Source organism: Salvelinus namaycush, chromosome 13, assembly GCF_016432855.1.
Source record: "Salvelinus namaycush isolate Seneca chromosome 13, SaNama_1.0, whole genome shotgun sequence".
In the NCBI taxonomy this organism is placed as follows: Eukaryota; Metazoa; Chordata; class Actinopteri; order Salmoniformes; family Salmonidae; genus Salvelinus; species Salvelinus namaycush.
The window spans coordinates 27587836-27595775 of record NC_052319.1 but is presented as its reverse complement, the minus strand read 5'-3'; positions in this window follow the sequence as shown (position 1 = coordinate 27595775).

Here is a 7940-nt window from a genome sequence, read left to right as displayed (position 1 = left end):
TTTTGGTTGTGTTTCAGATTATTTTGTGCCCAATAAAAATTAATAGTAAATAATGTGTAGTGTCTTTTTTATTGTAAATAAGAATTTAATATGTTTCTCAACACTTCTACTTTAATGTGGATGCTACCATGATTACGGATAGTCCTGAATTAATCGTGAATAATGATGAGTTAGAAAGTTATAGACGCACAATTATAACCCCCCCCAAAAACGCTAACTTCCCATGTTATTGTAATGGGAAGAGATTAGCATGTCTTGGGGGTATGATTTTTGTGCGTCTGTAGCTTTCTCACTCATCGTTATTAACGATTTATTCAGGACTATCCACAATCATGGTAGCATCCACATTAATGTAGAAGTGTTTAGAAACGTTTTATTCTTATTTACAATAAAAATGACTCCTGTTACATCTGCACCTGCCACACCCTCTACTGCTCATCCTGTGTCTCCCTAATCTGCCGCCACTCCCCCAGTGCTCTCTCCCTCTTTCTCTGTGTGTGTGTGTGTGTGTGATTGTGTGGGCGGAGACAGGTGTGCTGGAGGCAGAGCAGATCCCCACCAGCTGCAACCTGTTCCATAATCAAGACCTCTACAAATACTCTGCCCTGCCACTTCCATGCTGCCAGACCATAACCGCTGCTCATTCTGTCCTCTCTAACTCTGGTCCCTGTCCCCAGTCCCACATCTCATCAGTCCTGCTACCCTGTCCTGGACCCCCCCCTCTACTGCTTCCTTGGATTCCTCTCTGGACCTGCTTACCCAGCCCCAACTCCCCTCACTCCATCCTCAGCACCTGGCCTCTTGCAACCCGCCTGAGCTTTCCCTGTCCTGCACCCCATCTTCCCTCTGTTTATCAATAAATACATTGGTTACCTTATCCCAGTCTCCTCGTCTGAGTCTGCTCTTGGGTTCCCCTGCTCCGCTCCGTGTAACAACTCCAAAATGACACAATATATTATTTGAAAAAGAAAAGGAGATCAGCACAATCTAGGAGCTCAGATACAACAATTTTATTACCAATGTTTTGACAGCCAAGCTATCTTCATCAGGATATAATGACAAACACTGGGTCACTAATTTATACATACTGAACAAAAATATGAACAAAACATGAAACGATTTTACTGAGTTGCAGTTCATATAAGGAAATCAGTCAATTGTCATTAGGTGGGCCTGGCCGCAGCCATGGGTGGGCCTGGGAGGGCATAGGGGAGCCAGGCCCAGCCAATCAGAACTAGTTTTTTTGGATGTACAGCCAAATTCTCTAAAATGACGTTGGAGAGAGAATTTAAAATTCAATTATCTGGCAACAGTTCTGGTGGACATTCCTGCAGTCAGCATGCCAATTGCACGCTACCTCAAAACTTGAGATATCTGTGGCATTGTGTTGTGTGACAAAACTGCACATTTTAGAGTGGCCTTTTATTGTCCCCAGTATAAGGTGCACCTGTGTAATGATCATGCTGTTTAATCAGCTTCATGTTGGTAGAATGGCGCTGGAGGGGATGGCTAACATTTTACGTGCTCCTAACCAACAGTTTTTTCACGTTTTTTGTAACTTATTTTTTTACTTATTTTGTACATAATGTTCCTGCTACCGTCTCTTAACTTCTGGACATCAGAACAGCATTTACTCACCTCAAACTGGAAGCAGATTTTTTCTGTAACAAGTCCGATGCAAAGGATATACTGCTTTCTCGGGAATGGGCACAAATCCCCATCATTTGCATGAAGAAAAGACAGAGAGAAAGGGGGCGGAGGTCAGGCTGCCTTCTGAGAATTTGTAGGCGAGTGAGTAAACCCCCACTGCCATCTCTTCTATTGGCCAACGTGCAATGTGAAACCTTTACTTAACTAGGCAAGAACAAATTCTTATTTACAATGACGGCCTAAAATGATTGGAAAATTAAATGGCTGACCTACGATCAAGATTATCCTACCAACGAGACATTAAAAACTATAATATCTTATGTTTCACCGAGTTGTGGCTGAACGACGACACGGATAATATAGAGCTGGTGGGATTTTCCATGCACCAGCAGGACAGAGAAGCTACGTCTGGTAAGACGAGGGGTGGGGGTGTGTGTCTTTTTGTCAATAACAGCTGGTGTGCGATGTCTAATATTAAAGAAGTCTTGAGGTATTGCTCACCTGAGGTAGAGTACCTTATGATAAGCTGTAAACCACACTATCTACCAAGAGAGTTCTCATCTATATTATTCGTAGCCATCTATTTACCACCACAAACCGATGCTGGCACTAAGACCGCACTCAACCAGCTGTATAAGGCCATAAGCAAAAGAGAAAAATGCTCACCCAGATGCGGCGCTCCTAGTGGCCGGGGACTTTAATGCAGGCAAACTTAAATCCATTTTTATCTAATTTCTACCAGCATGTCACATGTGCAACCAGAGGAAAAGAAACTCGAGACCACATTTACTCCACACACGGAGATGCATACAAAGCTCTCCCCCGCCCTCCATTTGGCAAATCTGACCATAATTCTATCCTCCTGATTCCTGCTTACAAGCAAAAACGAAAGAAGGAAGTACCAGTGACTCGCTCAATACGGAAGTGGTCAGATGACGCGGATGCTACGCTACAGGACTTTTTTGCTAGCACAGACTGGAATATGTTCCGGTATTCATCCAATGGCATTGAGGAGTATACCACCTCAGTCATCGGCTTCATCAATAAGTGCTTCGACAACGTCGTCCCCACAGTGATCGTACATACATATCTCAACCAGAAGCCATGGATTACAGGCAACATCCGCATTGAGCTAAAGGCTAGAGATGCCGCTTTCAAAGAGCGGGACACTAATCCGGACGCTTATAAGAAATCCTGCTATGCCCTCAGATGAACCATCAAACAAGCAAAGCGTCAATACAGGATTAAGATTGAATCCTACTACACTGGCTCTGAAGCTCATCGGATGTGGCAGGGCTTGAAAACTATTACGGACTACAAAGGGAAACCAAAGACGCGAGCTGCCCTGTGACGCGAGCCTACCAGACGAGCTAAATGCCTTTTATGCTTGCTTTGAGGCAAGCAACACTGAAGCGTGCATGAGAGCACCAGCTGTTCTGGACGACTGTGATAACGCTCTCGGAAGCCGATGTGAGCAAGACCTTTAAACAGGTCAACATTCACAAAGCCGCGGGGCCAGACGGATTACCAGGACATGTACTCAAAGCATACGTGGACCAATTGGCAAGTGTGTTCACTGACATTTTCAACCTCTCCCTGACCGAGTCTATAATATCTACATGTTTCAAGCAGACCACCATAGTCCCTGTGCCCAAGGAAGCTAAGGTAACCTGCCTAAATGATTACCGCCCCGTAGCACTCATGTCGGTAGCCATGAAGTGCTTTGAAAGGCTGGTCATGGCTCACATCAACAGCATCCTCCCGGATACCCTAGACCCACTCCAATTCGCATACCACCCTCGAACAGGTCCACAGATGACGCAATCTCTATTGTACTCCACACTGCCCTTTCCCACTTGGATAAGAGGAATACCTATATGAGAATGTTGATAATTGACTACAGCTCAGCGTTCAACACCATAGTGCCCTCCAAGCTTATCACTAAACTCAGGGCCCTGGGACTGAACACCTCCCTCTGCAACTGGATACTGGATTTACTGATGGGCTGCCTCCACGTGGTGAGTGTAGGCAACAACACATCCGCCACGCCGACCTTGAACACTGGGGCCCATCATGGGTGCGTGCTTAGTCCCCTCCTGTACTCTCTGTTCACCCAAGAATGCGCAGCTGCGCACGACTCCAACACTGTCATTAAGTTTCCTGACGACACAACGGTGGTAGGCCTGATCACCAACGACGATGAGACAGACTATAGGGAGGAAGTCAGTGACCTGGCAGTGTAGTGCCAAGACAACAACCTTTCTCTCAACGTCTGCAAGACAAAGGAGCTGATCGTGGACTACAGGAAACGGAGGGCCGAGCACGCCCCATCGACATCGGCGTGGCAGTAATGGAGCGTGTCGAGAGCTTCAAATTGCTCTGTATCAACATCACTAAGAAACTAACATGGTCCACACACATCAACACAGTCATAAAGGCACGACAAAGCCTCTTCCCCTCAGGAGGCTGAAAAGATTTGGCATGGGCCCTCAGATCCTCAAAAGGTTCTACAGCTGCACCATTGAGAGCATCTTCACTGGCTGCATCACTGCTTGGTATGGCAACTGCTTGGTATCCGACCGCACAGAGAGTAGGCGTACGGCCCTGTACATCACTGGGGCTGAGCTCCCTGCCATCCAGGAACTATATACCAGGCGGTGTCAGAGGAAGGCCCTAAAAGTAATGGAGGTTTCAACTATTGGCTCATTTTACCCCAAGGCAAAACATTTCATTATATTAGCCCACACAGTTACAAGAATACACTTTCATGCTAGGTTTAGGACCTCCTATTGAAGCTTACAGAGATCCCAACTGATGTATAGAATAATCTTAAAAGTATATACTTTTGTTTAGACACAAGCATCATGAAACCTCTAACACAATAATTGCATTTAACTTGGTAAAAATCTGTTTTTTGGACCTAAGACCTAACTTGCTTAACACTTTTTCTATGTGGTTTCTTCTTTCACAGACTCCATGAAATTGTGACCTCTTCCTAAACATTTGGTCAAATTATAAGTTTTGTGTATGGTGTCCTAGAAATAATGGTGTCTCAACTTATCCTTTTGGCTCAACTTAATCCACTCTCCCCTACTAGACTTTAGTTGAAAATCCAACTGCTTCAAAGACACAATGTAAACGATAATGAACTGGCATAGCTGTTAACGAGCTAAGTTATCCTAATGGTGATGAGCCTGCACACATTTAAGCCAGCCCAAAGCCTGCCTTGACCTGCCAAAAAAAATCAAAAAGGCTGAACAGCCTGCGGCTCGTAAAGAGCAAGTGTTATTCTTCAATCTTTTTTATTCTACAATTTCTTGTAAATAGTTAATGGGTTGACGGTTTGTGTATTTTCCAGGAGCTTGCTCGGTTGTCTTGCTAAAAGAGATTAGGGAATTTTTCAGTTTTTCATATATTGGCTCAAATGAGTTACTATTTTTTGCTTCTCTCTGGAAAATTGTTTCTTTAAATAAATACTGATGAAACATTATTTCTGTTGCAATTTGCCATTATTGGGTATCTTAAATGCTGTTACCGAATAGGCTGATACCTATGGATCTTGAGTCCATGAAATGGGGTAAGGCTGTACATTGCAATGTGAATGTTCAACACCCACAATATGATGAATAGTGAGGTGATTTCCCACAGTTAAAGTTCCCTAATATGATGACGTTGACACTAATATTTATGTAAACTTTTTTAGAATGGTAATCGGTTGGTGTCACTGAGTAGGCTGATACCCTATTTCATGGACCCAAGTTCCATATGTAAGCCTGTACATTGCATATACAGTGCCTTCGGAAAGTATTCAGACCCCTTCACTTTTTCCACATTTTGATACGTTACAGCCTTGATCTAAAATTGATTAAAAACCTCTTAAGGATCCGACCCTTTTTTCCATTTTTCGCCTAATATGACATACCTAAATCTAACTGTCTGTAGCTCAAGACCTGAAGCAAGGATATTCATATTCTTGATACCATTTGAAAGGAAATGTGAAATTAATGTAGTTCGAATCACTTTCAATGGGGAACCTTTATTTTGAAGTCGAACCGCTTGTTCCACTGTTGTTGATAATCCTTAATGTGGCTAGCTTCACACAGGTCCACACACCGCTCGCTTTCTCCGGGAGGAAGAAAGCGCAGCCAGACTAATCGATTGCATGATATCCATAGAAATAGAGCTAACACTATTTAATTCTAATTAATAATATTTATATGGTCATATCCATGGTTATATCTGAGATAAGATGCCATGCCAAGCATAAAAAATAAAGTATAAAATAAAGTCGGCCAACGGCCGAGTGTCAACCCTATTTTTGTCCTCTATCCATCGTTTTTGGAATTGTCTATGCTCCCTGATTGTCTAGCTGTCATTTCGGTGGTTATTAGCTAGCTGGACACAGTCAAGGAACTTTAGGAATGTAGGTCCATTATCATTTCTACACAGATTCGATTTGGCTTTAGTCATTTTAAAGTACACTCAACAAACATGCAACATGTAAAGTGTTGGGCCCATGTTTCATGAGCTGAAACAAAAGATCCCAGAAAGGTTCCATATTCACAAAAAGCTTATTTCTCTCAAATTTTGTGCACAAATTTGTTTACATCCCTGTTAGGTAGCATTTCTCCTTTGCCAAGATAATCCATCCACCTGACAAGTGTGGCATGTCAAGAAGCTGATTAAACAGCATGATCATTACGCAGGTGTACCTTGTGCTGGGGGCAATAAAAGGCCACTCTAAAATGTGCAGTTTTGTCACACAACACAATGCCATAGATGTCTCAAGTTTTGAGGGAGCGTGCGATTGGCATGGTGACTGAAGGAATGTCCACCAGAGCTGTTGCCAGATAATGTAATGTTCATTTCTCTATCATAAGCCGCCTCCAACGTCGTTTTAGAGAATTTGGCAGTACCGGCCTCACAACCGCAGACCATGTGTATGGCGTCGTGTTGGCAAGCGGTTTGCTGATGTCAACGTTGTGTCAACGTTGTGGCAGTGGGGTCATCAGTTACTTTCACTTTGCTAATCGAGACTATGCCCTGAAAAGAAAAAGCTAGAAACAAACTAAGCCTATTAGTCTAACAAAATGCAAGTAAAAATAAAAAAACGTATTTCAAACATCGTAAATGAATAGGTTTATGCTTTAAATACCTCAAAAGTGATCAGCCTCTGTGTTTTACAAACAACCCACTGGGCAAAAACTGTTTCAACAAAACACATTCAATGTGATGACGCTGAATCAACGTGGAAAACTGATTGGATTAGCAAAAAGTCACAAAGTAAGGTCATTTCGTATTTTCGCTGCTGGTAGGGTCCCCCAAGCCCAAAAACTCATATGGGGTTTCAATTGAATTGATAGTTAGGGTAGTAGAATGCACAATGCACAATTTCAAAATGTGGTAGTGCATCAGCAGTTTTCCTTTTGTTATGTCAGTCACTGACTGTCACTCAATTACTAAGCCCATGTCAGCTAACATTTTATTGATTGCTAGGTAAGTTAGTCTAGCCAGATATCTAAACCTTACAGTAATCATGGCCTAATTACTGACCGGGCACACAAGGCATGAGCCCAGGGACTCTGACCTCCAGCGGGCCCCTATTGATTTTGTTAGTGATTCTCACTCAGATATCATATGAACATGGCATAAGTCATGGCAGAATGTTTAGGATTGCAGGAAATTAGCTTTAAAACTGGAAAAACGTTCCCTCCATCCCATTGCAAAATGTGAAGAGGATGGCACAGTGTAGAATCGCATGAAATTCGTTTTTAAGCTGCCAAATCTTCTCTGTGCCCCATAGAAAAATTGGTAGAATTGCAGGAAATGTGCCTTAAAACTGCAGCATTTTCTCCAAGGCCTATGGCAAAATGTGTGGAATTGCAAGAAATGAACTTTAAAGCTGCACATTTTTATCTCCGCCGCCAAGAAGGGGGGCCACTAAAATGTTTTGCTGCGAGGTGGGCCCCCCCCCCCCCGAACCAAATCTCGCTTAGGGCCCTCAAAATGCTAGAAATGTCCCTGAATAAAGGATTGTTTTTTCAAACAATAAGGCTGGTTTTATAAACAATTGCCAGGAGGCATGCTGGTATTTGATTGACAGAATGTAAACCGTTAAATGTGCATTAGAGTTAGTGGATAAATCATCTCTACAGTGCTACTCCACACAGACACATTGATCTCTTCAGTCAGCTGAGCAACTACCCACTACACCTTTTTCTTTTTCTTTCTACAATTTCTTTTTTTTATTTTATTACTTTCAGCACTTTCAATACTCTGCAATTATAAAT